The sequence below is a fragment of the Ostrinia furnacalis genome, unplaced genomic scaffold (genome assembly GCF_004193835.3).
Source record: "Ostrinia furnacalis isolate ACB-3 unplaced genomic scaffold, ASM419383v2 OfSCF2163, whole genome shotgun sequence".
Classification (NCBI taxonomy): Eukaryota; Metazoa; Arthropoda; class Insecta; order Lepidoptera; family Crambidae; genus Ostrinia; species Ostrinia furnacalis.
In genome coordinates, this window is record NW_021132402.1 from 499,169 (window position 1) to 516,044 (window position 16,876).

At 36.8% G+C, this 16,876-nt stretch overlaps 2 non-coding genes across 2 annotated transcripts; one reads left to right on the top strand and one right to left on the bottom strand.

Annotated features, from left to right (window-relative positions):
• Positions 1 to 995: 995 nt before the first annotated feature.
• Positions 996 to 1,068, bottom strand: TRNAM-CAU (transfer RNA methionine (anticodon CAU)). The gene has a single exon. It is a non-coding gene; the product is annotated as a tRNA-Met (tRNA).
• A 733-nt stretch (positions 1,069 to 1,801) lies between these two features.
• TRNAM-CAU (transfer RNA methionine (anticodon CAU)) lies at positions 1,802 to 1,874 on the top strand. The gene has a single exon. It is a non-coding gene; the product is annotated as a tRNA-Met (tRNA).
• Positions 1,875 to 16,876: the final 15,002 nt, after the last annotated feature.

Below are 16,876 nucleotides of genomic sequence, written 5' to 3' on the forward strand. Positions count from 1 at the left end.
GAGCGACTAGAGAGACAGGATCAGTAAGATAATCGATTTACGTAAAGAAAACAACATTTTTTTTCATAATTTATTATTTTTATCCGCTGTATGTGGTTTCAAAATGGACTTACGTGGATAATTTACTTCGTTCATAGAAAAATACGCATACATAGTTAACTGCAAAGCTAATTAGACAATTTATGGTGCGCGAAAATAAGCCTTAGCCTTTAAAACTTACGATAGGCACCCGCGAATTACAATTTATATATTTTTTTCTTGAAAACTACAACGATTCAAAATAATTACGATAAAGTTATATTGTTACATTGTTATGTAGAGCTTATCAAAAAAATTTGGCAACTGTACGCATTTTTACCCTGTATAAAGGTAAGGATACTATATTGCGTTGTTTCGTTATAACCCCGGGGCTCCGCTACGTGCATCCCTGCCGGCGTCGGCGGTGCAGCCCGAGCTGGACTGACCAGTAAATGCAGCTGCAACTTTATCATTTCATAACAATTACTCATTCGGACAGCACTACAAGACTGAAAATACTTCAGCATCTCTGAATACTTACGTTTTTAAATAATATACGACTTTCCGCACAATATTTTTATATTTAGACCGCCTAGTTGTACCTTGTGTGTTCCTTTTATTTCTGTTTTTTTCTATTTTTAGTTCTATTTTTTTTATCTTTGGTGTGCAATAAAGTGTATTTATTATTATTTATTATTATATTTGTTAATAGAATTGAATTTATATTTTTCTTCGTATGTGTTGTATACTAAGAACATAATAAAAAGGCAGAAGAATATTTACAAAGAAAAAACGTCTGAAAATAGCAAAAAGAATGTATGATTAAAACGATGTTTTAAAATGAAGTAAAATATCATTTCGTTTCATTATATTAATTATATCGATAACAACTTGCAAGACACCAAATCGGTTCAATAACAATGATGGCATAACTTTAAAATCATTTTGATCATGCCATTTAGAAGAGATAAAAATTATGCCCCGGGTGAGGATCGAACTCACGACCTTAAGATTATGAGACTTACGCGCTGCCTACTGCGCCACCGAGGCGGGTGTTGATGGCGGTGAATAAGCTTGTTACTTACTTTTTTTCTTTTTATCTTAAATTGTGTCAAGCAAGGTATATTTTTGGATGAGTATGCAGAAGCTTCCCCGTAACTCCGCAAAAAAATAATAGTAACGCCAAGTCCGTCTTTCTGTTTATCTATTTACGTTGTAACTCAGAATATCTAGCCTGCTAGCAGAAACATGAAACAAAAAACTATAGAAAAGTGGTTAGGTCTTGTTCCCGTCATCCTTTCAATTGAATTTGGTCCCTAGGTACCTACTATGTAACAAATTTAGTAACAGACACTTCACTTGATGCTTATCGAGTTGGTAGTTGAGTGCTTTGCTTATTGATAACGTGCACTTGTTGATTTATGTGCCAAATATACATTACATAAAATATTTTGAGTTATCGATCCCCAATGATGACGATTGGTTTTGCATTCTGTGATCGCGAATTATCAAATATTCATCTATTTTAACGAAAGTCCTATTATGCTTCTGACTTTCTACTTCTAACTCAAATTAGTTGATTTCGTCTGAAAGTGGTTAATAGTTGCTCAGATTCAATAATTGAGTCAATCAAGAATGCCATGCCTAGATTAGTAGGATCATTTAATATTTTTGTACAAAAAAGTTTTAAATATCTAATTTATTGATTTGATTTCAACGGTTCAGTTTAGGGCAATGAATAGTCACAAAATACAGAAACATACATTCAATCAGCGCAGCACCCGACTCGGTGGCGCAGCAGGCAGCGCGTAAGTCTCATAATCTTAAGGTCGCGAGTTCGATCCTCACCCGGGGCATATTTTTGATCCCTTTAGTAATCAATTGCAATACGAACTTATGAACATTGTAACGTCACATTTACTTACAAAATTTTTATTTTAATTTTAATTTAATTTTTTTTATGAATTTTAAATCTTAATTTTGGATTTGCCATGACTAAGAAAAGCAAATATATTTTTCCTTTCAGTGATAACTAGATGAGTTTTCACAGTTTATCACAGATAACATAAATAGATAATGACTTACATCTAACCACTAGAAGACTGTATAACTGATATTAGTCAATACTCATATCTCACTAAAATGTCCGCTGTCGAGACTCAAAAACGTTCATCCCTGACCCTGTCTCAGGCCGGATGCCAGACACCCGTCAAGACTGCAGCGTATTGCAGAATTTTCGTTCCGAAACTTTCTAAACTGAGGCATCTGATCCCGGAGCCTTAGATATTAGACCAACGCATGGGTTAAGCAAATAAACCTTATAAAAGCCAAAGAACGGCAAATTTCCACACATCAAAATCACTTTACATTATTTGCAAATTAAATAATTTTTACCCCAATATTCGTTTATTTATTATTCTTTCTCGTGTCCATGTTGTTTAATTAATATTAAACAAGCGGCATTATTTTCAATCGGTCCGTCTGTCACGTGCCAATACAGCTAAGTTACGTGCAGTAGGCCAGGGGAAAATTATTACTTTTGATTTTTATAAATGGTTAAATAGATCTAAAATAAATAAAAATTAAGGCAAAAAATAAATTTTATTTAACATTGTTTTAAACCAGAAGTTTATTAGCTATTGTAAACGTAGGTACTGAATTATTTTAATTTTTCAAAAATTAACTTTTTGTCACCGGCTTGCAAACAATTCTCATAATGAGCCTTATTATAAAGGACCGGGCCACTTTTGACCCGTGAGCTCCAAAGCGTACAAACATAATATTAATATTGTTGAGATGTTTAATTTAATGTATAATTGAGGAGACTAGGACAGATATACTCGTATGAGAGTAAACTTATTGGACCTGCGTGTGGTGTGCTTCGTCACTGTTTGCTTTCCATCGGTCGTTATCGGCTGTTGTGACAGACGGACGCGTGTTTGTATTGCTACCTACGAGTATACGCCCGATATCACAATGTAAAAATGATAACACCGAAACAATCAGCTCTGATTTTTTATCTGAACTTATCCATGTGTAGTGGCGATAATATTGTACAATAAAATAAAGGTGCTTAAATAAAAATAAATACTGTAGTTAAGTATCGTTTCAAAATGTGAAATGAGCTAAATGATCTATTTTGAATTTCCAAAATGTAATACTTAAAAAAAAACCTAAATGATGGCAACAAAACATAAAGGAGGGGTTTAAAGTGGTTTTTAAAGTGTATTGACAAAATCCTATAATGCTATGACTACAATACAGCTGAGCAGGCCAAACCATTTCTAAACGCAGACACTCAGACACAAAGTGAAACAGATCAACAGCAATTGCGAATACAAAATCAAGCAGCGGCAGCGCCCAAACATTCCTGCCTCCGAGACGTGTTTGCGCCGGCAACTCGCCGGCAACTTGCGGGCGCGTGCCGGGAGAGCCGGGCGTGCCGGCTGGGCATAGTATCGGTTGGGGAGGTTTATCTTGGCCACTATTTGTCTTTGGGCCGAAGACGGAGTAAATAGATCTGGCACATCCTTAGTTTGAAACGTTATCTGCAGTCTCATTGAGTTGCAACACGTACGAATTTTTAAGTGTTTGCGTGTGACAACTGTCTTGAAGCTTAAAATATCCAAGAAACATGTAGGAATTCGTATTATGCCTACGATTTGTGACTTTGTTGATCTTGTAATACCTATCAAAATATTTTTTTTAAAGTGCTAACATGCGATAAGAATAAGAATAAGGAGCTAATTTTACAAATTTTAGAAAAACAGCATAGAAAAGTCTATAGGGAACCTTAAAGAATTTGTTGCCGCAACGATCACTATCGAATCTGCTATTCTTTTATATTGCAGTTCCGATAGTGCTCTTTGCATAGATTTTAATTCTCATTGTGCCCGTCGCCCTATAATTTTAAATGGTGGTTATGTAAGTATAATTGTTTGGTTACCCAGATAAAAATGAAACAAAATTTATTGCTTTTGTTATTTCAGGAGACCCATGTTTCTCAAACATTTCCCTTGGCTTTTATAAATTTTAATATTCAACGACGAGGAAAATAATCCAACCTTGAGACAATGTCAGGGCTCGAGCCTCGGATGAAGACTCGCGTAATAAGGCTGAGTGAGCGAGTTAATAAGCGGCGCGGGGACAGCGCGCGGGCCCGGCGCCCCAGCGCCCCACTTGCGTGGCAGATACTAATGTCATCATTTGCTGTTTCCGCGTTGCTGTTTTGCGACACACGAGGCGTCTTGTGAGCGGCAACGCTTAAGGCTGAGTTGCACCAACTTACTTTAACCGTAACTATAACAAAAGCCGGTGCTTTTTGTATGGAGTTTAACAGAGTTTTGACGTTTTTAAAGTCAAAGTAAGATGGTGTAACCCAGCCTAAGTGATCCTAGTGGTAGGTATGTATGTAATTTTTTCAATTTGCCATAATTTGCTGGCGGTGCCTTCCTAACTCATACTTTGATTGTAACGTTATGTCGGAAGGTGACGGTATGTGGGATACTCTATCATTTGGAAACAACGATTTTGTTGATGGGTTTTAACGACATACTACTACCACACCTCCTGTATTTTTTAATGCGTTACGAACACTTTATATTAACAGCATAATGCAACTTCTAGAGTTTTATTTCCCGCTCCGGCAGTTCGCAGCCGGTGTCCCGTGTGTTCCCGCAAAGCATCGCGGTAAGAGATATGCGCGGCAATCAAGCGACACGAAGCAGGGCCCACCAAGCATTTGTACTGACGTGCTCTCTATTAACAGACCGACATTTTTCTCTGTATTTTGAGTGTACCTCTTTGTTATTGTTATTCGTTACCAGAAAAGAGTTTAAAAATAACAAGTATTTCAAAGCAATATCTATAGCATTACAAAAACGAGGCTTGTATATTCTAGTTAATAAATAAATCTCTAGAAATACAAATTCACTCCATACAATGACTTATAGAACGATTAATTGTAGCCAATTATAAGTGGGTACATCAATAAATTCATGTACTCGTACCTACCAATGTTTGGTCGTAAACATTTTGAACACAATGCAAAACGCAAAACCTGATACAATATATTACCAATAACTTTTGAACACTTTTCCCTTGAATATTATAAAATAATGTTGTTTCCTTCGCCATACAGAAACCTTACCCGAGCCGGCGGGGGCACTAAACGTGAATACATCAATTTTAAATATGCCAAAGCAAATTTACATAAACGGGTGCCTCCGAAGTTTTACTATCGAATTCCGTTGTTCACGAAAAACTGGCGCTCTTGCCTTTGAACTAACTCGCTGAATGATACATCCCCATTCTTTATTTCGAGGGGTCACGGTTCAGTTCGGCGTGTTTGTACACGAGTACATTATACATGCGCCAAGGATGCCGGCGGAGTTATCGGCGACGGCGGAGGAATCCGAAAGCGTTTACCTGCTATATGTAAGCAAATTTAAAGGGTTGTACGCGAGTCGATTTGTATGAGTTCAATTGATACAAGAATAAGTGTTTTATGCCTTTTAAGGGCGGAGTTATTGAAAAGAACTTCGAAAAGACGTAAAAAAGAAAGTTTATTGCGAGACGGTTTAATCAACTGGAAGCCGTGTTATATGAAGCTCAGCCACATAAATGTTCGAGATAATGTATTCAGTTGAGATGTAAAATTACGAATTCGTTATACAATTACCTCATCAAAATTTAGTTTTGTAGACTGAATATTATCCAACTTCTGATAAGTTGGATGATATTCATTAATTAGACTACGCATTTCAAACTTAAACAAAACGAACGCTTCTAAAAAAGCCGCCCTAAAACTAAACACAACCTGAACAAATATCGAAGCAAAAAAATAAATAAACATTAAAAGCACCTACCTTAACTCACACTCCTTCCTCGAACACGAACTCCATTCCACATTCAGGACCTGTAATAACACAAAAAAGTAGGTATTAAACATCCAACACATTAAAACAAAGAACTCCAGACGTATGTAATTTGTGGGTTAACTGCGGATAGACTATGAATTCGAATGCCGTAATCAATCATTAATCGTTTGCACCTACCCTCCGGGATTAGCACTAGTTTCAAATATTCGAGTTAGTCCGTCCTGCTCCATCGTGCTGAGGGGGACAGAGACCCCGAATGCGGAGATGTGGTACAAGCCGTGAGCTTGTAAATAGCGTGCCAGGAAGGGACCGATTATGGAATCGTTACTAATATTACTGTTCGAAATTTGAATGTCGGGTGGGATGAGAGATTTAATGAGAACAGGATGAATGCTTAAAATGTTGATGAAGGTATAAAGAATGATATTACAAGAGGAACGACAACTTAGATAACTAAGAGGTAAAAAATAACAGTCAATATCACAGTCAGATGTGACTCTAATAATTCCTGTTTGTTGTAGGTAATTATCTGAGTTCCCAAATATCCGCCAGGTATAATTAAAAGATTTTTATTTAGAATTTGATACAGTATAGATAGATGACATAATACCTGCTTGTCGACATACATAATAAAATACAGAGTTATAAAAATATGGAAATCAGGAATTTGATTAAAATCTGCATTTTAATTATTAAAGATTAGAAATAAACATGGGAAGCTAAATAAAACCGTTTAAAAATTTGTAAAATTATCATACAGACAGTACACTTTAATGAACGTTACACCAAAATAAAGAGTTTCAAAACAATAATGGAGCCACAATTTAGGCGTACAGGTGTTTCAGTAGCTTTTAATAGTCTATTGTCACCAGAATCGGTCCCCCACTGGTCGTGCAGTGAATTAAACGGTGCATTTGTGAGATAAATGCGCTGCAGCGCGCTGCAGTCGCCGCCGGGCCGCGGGAGGGCGCTAATTCTGATCATTAATCATTTCACCGTGACGCTGTTTACCACTTCATCTCTACGAGGTAGAGGTTAGTGCTAGGATTGACCCCATTCCGCGCGAGACATCTTTTATTGATGAAGGTAGGTTTATTAACATTTTAATGGTTTGTCGTGAATGCTACATAGTAAAAGGTCTTGTTTCAGAGAATCGCTCGCTTATTTCTAACTAAAGAAGGGTTATATTTTAGTAGAATGGTTGAAACGAATCGAGATTTTCATTTAGATTCGAAGTCGTTTTCCTTGAAACTAAATAATGCGGCCTCTGCTTTGGTTACATTTATCGACTATTTAGTAAAAACTATTGTGGCAAAAACAATGGACGTTTGCAACATTAAATACGAGTAGCTTTATATTTTTGGGAATTTATGCTTCTTGATCGTAAAGTCAATGTTACTTTAGAATAAACCTTGGTTATTGTCCACAGCGCCAAAAGTTACATTACATGAGTATGGCTTGTTACATAGGAGTAAGTGCTCGATAATGATATAATGGTTAGTAACAGAATTAGATAATTATGAATTTTGTACCGACCGATTAAAAGCAACCAAATAATATCTGTTATAAAAATATTTGTATATTTTTATTGTATTATTTAGCCAATTGGTGAACTAGAGTTTTTCTTTGCCATCGTGTTTTGGCAGCACAAAATTTTAATAAAACTAGTGAAGACATTGCAATCTTGGACCACCAGCGCTAACGCAGTTAAGGTTGCGGTTAAGGCGCCGATAGCCGGATAACTTGTCCCGGCATTTATTATTGACGGGCCCGCGCGAGCTACGCGCGACACGCTCCACAACAGAATGCACTCCGAAGTCGGCTGTATGTAACTGCGCGGTTTGCGGCCGCGCGACAAGACATCGCTTTTAGCGCGCCGTCGCCGCCGCATGCTGGCGCGTCGGGAAAACTTGCTACTTAGCCTCACATTGTAATGGGAAAGTCGAGAAGTTGATTTGTTATGTATTAATAAGGATTTTTTTAAAATGAATTTCACACGACCAATTAATCACTCTTAGATTTTCTTTGTTTTGAATACTCTTATATTCTTCGTCTGCGTCTTATATTTATACTTATGCTCTTCTAACTTACTATAGCATGTCTTAAAAACAATCCAGGACCTTTCGTTGTCGTATAAGAATAAGATTAAAAGGCGATTATATTAGTCGCCACTGAAGCAAAAGGTTTCTTCTACTACCGTCAAATTTGTTTCCAGCAGCGGCTACTAAAAGCCAGTACGCAGGCCAGCTAACATGGCGGCCATCGCCGAGGAAAAAGCTAATTTCCTCCGCATTATAAATTCATGGATTCTTTGTGCCCAAAATAAGTTGTTTGTTTCGACAACAGGGGCACAAAGTGGACCTGTAATTGCTACCTTTTTGATCCCGTCCAAATTCTTTTTTCCTGTTCCGTCGCGAACGAATGCTGCAGCGACGAGCATGTCAATAACACAATGCTTGTTTACTTGTTCAGATAAACAAATTAATTGTTTGAAAGCAAGCGATTAATTATACGAGTACATATACCGTATTCGTCTTGTCATCATTCGCCTGCTAAATTGGCTTATGATGATTTTTTCCAGTACCTAGTATTTAATCTAGACTACACTGCTGGAAATGTTTGACTGCCTGTACAGACTTACGTCCCGCCTTAATACTGTTACCCAAAGCGCTGTACCGCCTCCATTCGAACAACTCCTTGGTCCGGTGGTTAAAGAGTCCAGCTTGTTTAAACCGAAGGCTCTAGAGCGATTCTCAGACGGGGTAAACAATTTGAAAATCCAATTTCTTTCCCCTTGGGCTTGGCTTGCCTCGCAGTCACACAAGTTAGATATTTGTAAAACTCGCACTCAGTAAGTATTCTTAAGTAATTCAGTAAAGAACGAGTACAAAAGATGACCGAAATAAAACAAGAAAGATCCATCTATCGATAAGTAATTTGTATTTCTCCTAAATAAAGAGATACTGTGCCCAGAGGGACAGGATTATCTTGTTTGACGACTACCTCCCAAACGAAACATGTTCGCAAGAGATTTTATTATTATACGAGTATACATAAAGTAGATTTCTTTTCGTTTGTAGAGAGACTATGAGATGAACAAGCTAAACATAAAACCAAATATTTGATGAACGTCTTCTTTTTCACATTTTAAAAGTACATAGCTTTTATTTTTCATTTACAAGGACCCTCATCTGGGCACGGTGGAATATTTTGCGACGTTATTGAGGACTATAAATATTCTTCAATTGTTTGTCGAGATTATGTTCTAAGACGTGATCTTCGTTCAAAATATAAATACAGAATTTTCAAGTTTTGAGTTAATGTTTTATCTGAATTGGTTATTTTAATCCTTCATTTATTAACTTGCATTAAAATGGTAGAATGAGAATGAATTGACCTTCACAGATCAGTAAAGTTTTCAAAGTTAATCATTATACTCTCATAATGAATCAGCCATACAATACGATGACGACATGCAGGAAAATTAATTCGCTATTGTCACTATTGTGACAAATGAGGTTCCTCGGCAAAGGCGCGAAGAAGGCAGAATGTTCGCGCCACTATTAGAATTAATATCCGCCGGCATTACAATATAGACACCTTATTCCAGGAGAATTATAAAGCAAAGCAAAGACAGAGCGTTTATTAAGGCTGCCTGGAGAAACGTGTGGCCATCAAAGCAGCGGTGAAGAAGCTTTAAAAGCGAATTTGAACAAGATATTCAAAACTTTTTTCTAGGTACGATAAATAATATTCAAAACTTTTTTGCAAATAATATTTACAATCTTAAAGGTAGTTATTAAAAAAACAAGTTTTAAAAAAATATTCTTAAAATCATTTGAGATTTACAAACATGAATTTCAGGAAACAAGTCAAAAGGTTTTGTTCCGTTGTATTTTAAGTAACTGGCAAACGTTCACGTCGTCCGTTATCAAGTAAATATTTCTGGAAACGTTTTGAATATTAATTTTATTCTTGTTTTTTGGTGCAAATCGGCAATACAAGTTTAAAAATCCGCTATGCTTATGGCCCCGCGCAGCGCGTCCGCTCTAGTAGTGATAGATCACCCGCCACGCGCAGCCGGCGCGATCTGCATCCGCTTATAACGAACAGCGGATTTGCACTACACTTTATTTATTCGCCTCATGAGGCGCCATCAAGCGCGCTAAATAGGTGTTAGGCACAACGTTCGCTTTGTTCAACTGCATAATAATATACGCACACCTTTGACTGAGATACAATGGTGGCTTACGGTGTTGATGATGTTGATACTACCTATTATGTACTTTGATTCAGTGCAAAAAGAAAGAAACTTCGCGTAGACAGCAAAATTATCTGATCTGATTATAAAAACAAGACGAAATTTTTTGGACTAAGCTAAATTTATGCTGCTATTATAGAACAAACAACCCTCCTTCTGGGACAGTCGGGTAAAAATATAGTCCGGCAGTCAACACAATCTTATCGAAATGCTAAAGATAATTTGCATTGATTCTATAAAATGTCAATAAAAAACTAAACCCTGCTTGTGTATAAAATTAGGATTAGATCTAGTTGGTATTATAAATGTAAAAAGTGTTTGCTTAGTCGTGACCTTTAGGTAGTGACCCACAGACAACTGTAACCGAACACATCTAAATTGTTTCCTAAGCCGGGCCCACATGTCCGCGGTCGCAATTTTCGCGGCGGTAAATCAGCGAGGGGCTTAAGAATTTAGTTTAATGGCGCCCTCTCATCGCCCGCCCCTCGCCCTGCGCTTAGCGCGTATTTATGAGCTATGAACCCGTGGGCGCCACCGTCAGAGGGACACGTATGTAGATCTACTCAAGAAGGGTAGGCTAGCTACTTTTAATTTTTTAAACATTATGGCCATTGAAAACTATATGTAATAATAGTAGTACACAATCTGTATATTTAATGATTTAAATACTAAAACTAAACGCTATTAAATTTGAAAACCCTATTGACTACGAAATTGCTACGACGTAGCAGTACCTAATGTATGGGTAAGCTACGAACGTTACTACGATATTTATACATTTACCTATGGTTATGCCGTTAGTTGAATTTATTTACCTCGAGGTTTAAATTTCTGATCTAAGTTTTGAGTATTAGAAAATCTACACATTATTTGAATTGAATAGTAATTGATATGAATGCGGTTTTCATAGTATACTGGGGCTTGATGCAAACGAGTTCTGTGACATATTATGTAGTGGGCATATCCCAGATAGCCTAGACCATATTGATATTCTGGAGATCATTTTACTTATTGAGCTTCTAAAAATTATACTTTTACGAAAGAAAAAGTTGTGATGTGCTAAGAACGAAAATATATCCGCAGCGATTACATCGGAATCGTCATCGTAGTTCGGCAAATCGCGGCGTGAACAGCGGCGCAAAACCTTCGGGAATTGACGTGGGACCAAACAAGTGAAAACTTTCAACTTTGTAAGGGTTTTAATTGCGATTTTTCTTCATTTTCAGATGGATAACTGCCGTGCTAACGATATCCTCAGTAACTCTAATATTTTTCTCTTAAAAAACTACAGTCAGCCCATCTGAAATAGAGGTCATTATAGTTTTATCAATACAAAATGGAGTTACTGCGGATATCGCTAGTAGGTACGGCAGAATTGTGATCAAGTGATATAGAATTCTGACTTCGTAATAATAATGAAGAAATTTAACGTTTATTGTCTAGTTAGCCTTTATTTTAATGAATATTTTGGATGTAGAATATTTTTACCAGACCGATAAAACTTAGCGCTAATGATGTTAGTAAAGTAAAGGGTTGAACGCGTTTGTTTTTATTACAAATTTCACAGGATAGTGATTATCCTAAATTATATCAGCATGCGAATAACATAACCGACAAGGGAGGCTAATCTGTGTAACGTGCGTTAATCGGGCCGCCATTAAAAAAACTCGTTAGGCGGCGCGCCCCTGCCGAATTAGCATTTATATTGTCAACGCGCGGGCCTTTTGCGTCCGCGCCGGGGCCCGCCACTCACACGCACTACGAATCTTAGTTAAATACAATACAACTATTCATTTAATACTAACATGGTACGTTTAGGAAGAAATGCTAAGTGTGTATAGTAGGCGGCAATTTATAATTCGACATAGGATTAGAGTGCTAAGAACAACAAATAAACCATATTTTTATTTTTAACCTTCTATTGTTATATCTTAATTTCTATTATAAAATCTAACGACGCCACATAGGATTGTTAAAACAGAACACGCCACAAAAATAAATATAGCTTACAATTAAAAATAAAACTTTCTTTCATCAGAGAAGTAAATAAATAAGAAGTTCTCATCAAACTAATTGCTTAGTGTCATACAATATGAACAAAATTTCTTTCCCACAGATTCCTTCCCTTAGAAAATACATTAGTTTTCAGTTTACCCCTTTCAGCACGAGAGAAAAATTTGACGATTTCTAAAAAATCGCGTTAGTTTCTGGGGTCTTTAGGATCTTAGTAAATAGAGAAAAATAGCGAAAAAATTTAGGGGGTGACTTTAACCCCCCTTAACCCCCCCGCACGATCGTATCAATCCGTCATGAACCTATGAATAGCTTTTTCATTACAATTACAATTTAAACTAATTAAAAAAAGACATTTAAGATATAAGGAGCTTTATTATTCTTCATAAAGTCATAATTTCGTAATAAGATACTAATTTCTGCAAAAAAAATCAAAAATAGCTCATGGCCCTAACCTAGAACTCTGTCAAAACCTGAATTTTGGGGGTAGTAGCATCTTAAAATTGAACATGAGCTTTCGTTTTTAGTAATAACTTATTTTTTTTTAATCCCAGATGTCGAGGCTATTATTCAATAACACATGGGGTTAGATATTTTCATAAAAGGGATCATTTTGGTTCATCTATTGGTACTAGAATCCTGGTATCCTCTCGATATTTTCACTGGTGGCTGTATTTTCTACAGCGGATTTGTACTATTTGGTGGTTATGTGTCTCGGAGACATTCTTGAGTTTATTCTAGAGTAAATCTGATGTTCAGGCCTTTAAAAGATTCGAAAGGTTTCCATTACTTACATTACCAAAAATTCAAACATCGTCCCGACATGCACGCTCGTGCTGTAGAACTTTAGAAGTACCTGGTACTCGGCTTCATCTAACTTTTTATAAAATTAAAGCGAATTATATTTTTTAAGGATATAATTTAAATTAATACGCACAAAATTCATTGAAATACACAAAAGAAGTAATTTAAATAAATTAATACTTTTTACGCCTCCCGTAGTCAGGTACACGTCCATCTTTGTCACTTAACACAGCACCGACTGAACGCCATTGAAAGTTTTTGTATGAAAAATAGCAAATATATCGAACCGTACGATCGATCGGAAGCGTCTTGGCGCGGTAAAATTGATTTACCAATTCACTAGATTTTTTCAAAGTCGAACGCACTTTCGTATTATTCTGTGCTGAAAGGGTTACAAATGATGTTGATGTCAATTGATGTTAACTGTTAGTGAATGTAAATTTTTCTTAAAGAGAACTTTATTTGTGGTTACAGTTCGGTATAACAGGCGGCCGGTGCAGCGTGTAGCAGCGCGGCGTGCAGCGAGGGCCTGTTTATTGGCCCCGCCTTTTGTGCTCCTTTTCTACACCCCGTAACCACGTAAAAATATACAGGGTTGCTTGTGATTGCATGGGTTGCAACCAGGAAGTGCTATGAAAGCAAACCAAATGCGAGGTCACGGTTGATTATACTAAACGAGTTTATTTATTACATAACTGCAATCATAAACATTAAGTAAAAAATTTTATGAATAAAATATTCAGAAAATTTGTCCGATGTGTTAATTTAAAAAATATCTCGCGCTTAATTTAATATGCCGTTTCCCCGAGCGTATCCGTCTAAATGAGCCAAATTATGTTATGCACAGATAAAACGGTCGGACATTCAAAAGGTCGGCTAATTAGTACCTAATGGAGCTACATGAAGCACATTAGTACGACAGAAACCATAAAAAAGTCGGATCATTTTTCTCCGGCGTCAGGGACGGGCCGGCCACTCGAACCTGGACTTTATGAACACGCACCCTCAAGCAGATCGGACGTTTTTCGCGGGGCAATGTCCGGATGTCTCGAGGGGAACAATTTCTTTCAATAATTCCCGGTAATGGTCTAAGTAAGCCAGTTAACAAGGCTCTCGGAGAGGCTCGGCTCACAAAAAATAACAATTTCAACTTTATTCAATTATTCACGGTGTAACAAGTTCTGATTTTAGTGGGGCAAGTCACTACTAGTGGGATGAGTTAGTTTCAAGATATTCCGTAATTATTCAACCCGTGTATCACTTAGTCATATAGTAAAAATAAATAATAACTTATTGACTAATTTAATTAGTAAAATGACCATGTAAAATAATCCTACCTATATCATTAATTCGTTAGTATAAAATAAAAATCATGAGCGCAATGCGAGTAACCAAATAAATTGGCAAATTACAAAAATATGGAGTTAAATTTAGTAATTGAACTCCATCTTCTTCTTCTTCTTTTCAGCCAAATGACGTCCACTGCTGGACAAAGGCCTCCCCCAAGGTTTTCCACAATGAACGGTCCTGCGCTGCCCGCATCCAGGCTCTTCCCGCGACCTTTACCAGATCGTCGGTCCACCTAGTAGGAGGCCTGCCCACGCTACGTCTTCCAGCCCGTGGTCGCCACTCGAGAACTTTCCTGCCCCAACGGCCATCGTCTCTACGAGCTATGTGCCCCGCCCACTGCCACTTGATTTTAGCAATTCTGCGAGCTATGTCGGTTACTTTGGTTCTCCTGCGGATCTCCTCATTTCTGATTCGATCACGCAGGGAAGGGAAAAGGGACTTTTAGAAAGCAAACAGCGGTGTAAATAATATACGACTTGATACACTTGACACGTTACAATTTCGTCACCACACCACTAAATAAAGCCACAAAACCAATATTCGTAATACTGAGCCACCAAAACGCGAATATCGATTAAAATATGCGACCGTCCCGCAGCGCGTCCGGGCGTAATGACAACTGTGTGAAACTGCACCGCACACGTTATTATTAAAGCAAAACCAACTACCCTCATAAAATTTAATTTTAAATAACTACCCTCATTATTATTAATAAAATCATATCGATCTTTGACGAACAATCTACCCACTTATAAGTATGTCTAGTAAACATTTCAATGATTGTTGATAGGAACATAAACGTAATGTATAAAATATTGCTTAGATGTGTGAATATGCAAAACCAACTCTCACGTCAACTCTTACCTATAAATCTATTGCTACTCAAAAGAGGTAAAAGTGCTATTTTCTAAGTGCTTTAGAAATCAGAAATCAGAAATCAGAAATCAGAAATCAGAAATATTTATTTGCTTTTACATGGTTTTACAAGATATTATTATTACAATTGGCATGTCCACATGTTGACTTAATAAGTCGTGCAAATATTGAAAAAAAATAATAATAATAATGTAAGTACAAAAGAACAATATTAAATAATAAAATGTATACTATTCTTATTATCTATGTTATTAACCATTACCTAATATCCTAAGATTTGACAGTGTTGGTTATTCATTAGGTGAAATCGTGGTCAAATGTAGACTTAGTATCGAGTAATAAAGGCCGATCGAGAAGACCTAGACTGATAAGAAAGAAAGGAAAAGAGGAGTACCAGTAACAATGGTGCATCGCTCATATCAGTCGTCTCTTTGGTTAGACCACAGCGGACTTCAGTTTGTCGTAATAGGCGGTGAGTCATACTTACTCGTACGTTTAAGTGTAGCTACTGTCGGCCGGAGAACGGTCTGCCTAACAAAGGTAATCAGGAACAGAGTAACGATTGCGGTTACGGTCCGAGACGCCATGGCCTGAACTGCTGACCTGTGGACCTGTCATCCTTATTTGTAGACTGGCTTTTAGTAGGTCATTTTCATTCTCAGTTAGTTACCAACGTCTTAGCTATCCTCGCGGTATAATGCTGACAGTCAACTACTTCTCTCATGAGCTATAAAAGGTTCTGCTAAGTTGTTTGAGCAATCATTTATCAAATGAGACCATTAACGAAATTATATTTCATTTTAAAAATATTTCTTTCATTTCAAAGCCCTAATTGACGAAAACATTTTTACAAGTACACGTACAATTAATTTGTAAATCTGTAAAAGCCTCGACAACCGCGCGGCAACGGCGCCGTATTCCTTCCTAATGACTGGAACCGACACAAATGTACGAACAGATTTATTAACCGCCCTCTACTTCGGTTTTAAATGTAAAACATGCTCGGAAACGAGTTTCAATTAATTTAAAGTGTGCAGCGGCAAATACAAGTGGATTTTATTTCAAGTGTTATACAGTTTGCTAAAATATTAATGGCACTTGGATTTAAAACCGCTAGGAAATCGAAACGAGCAAGCGTTGGCTATTTTTTATTTATTTTTCCGGTTGCTGTCTACCAAGTGGGTTTAGTTACTTGGTGCAATACAGTAAAGTGAGCACTTGATCGGTTAGGCATTTACATGGTAATGTAGGTATTTATTTTTAAAAAGTAGATTAATTTCTTTTGTTTTTAAATAGCTAGTACCTACATGACTATTTAAGCTTACAATACAATTTAGTGTACTCGTAATTAGTTATTTAGAAATCAGCCAAGTGTAAGGCTACGTTAAATTCGTATTGAACATCATATTCTGTCATATTAAGCCCCCATTCTATTTAATCAGTTGCAATTTCACGAAAACTGCCCAAGACTGACAGGATAAGCGTTAGATTGCACAAAATGGCCGCGAATAGCAATTTGCCAATCACTCACGTCTGCAATAATGTTAGTGCTGTTTAATAATAAAACTCATCAATGTCATTTCGTATTTGAAACAACCTTCAAGAGGCAATAAAATAATGGACTACAATCCTTCTGACTCATTCTCAGAGGTTTCATCAGTAGGGCTAGCTATTT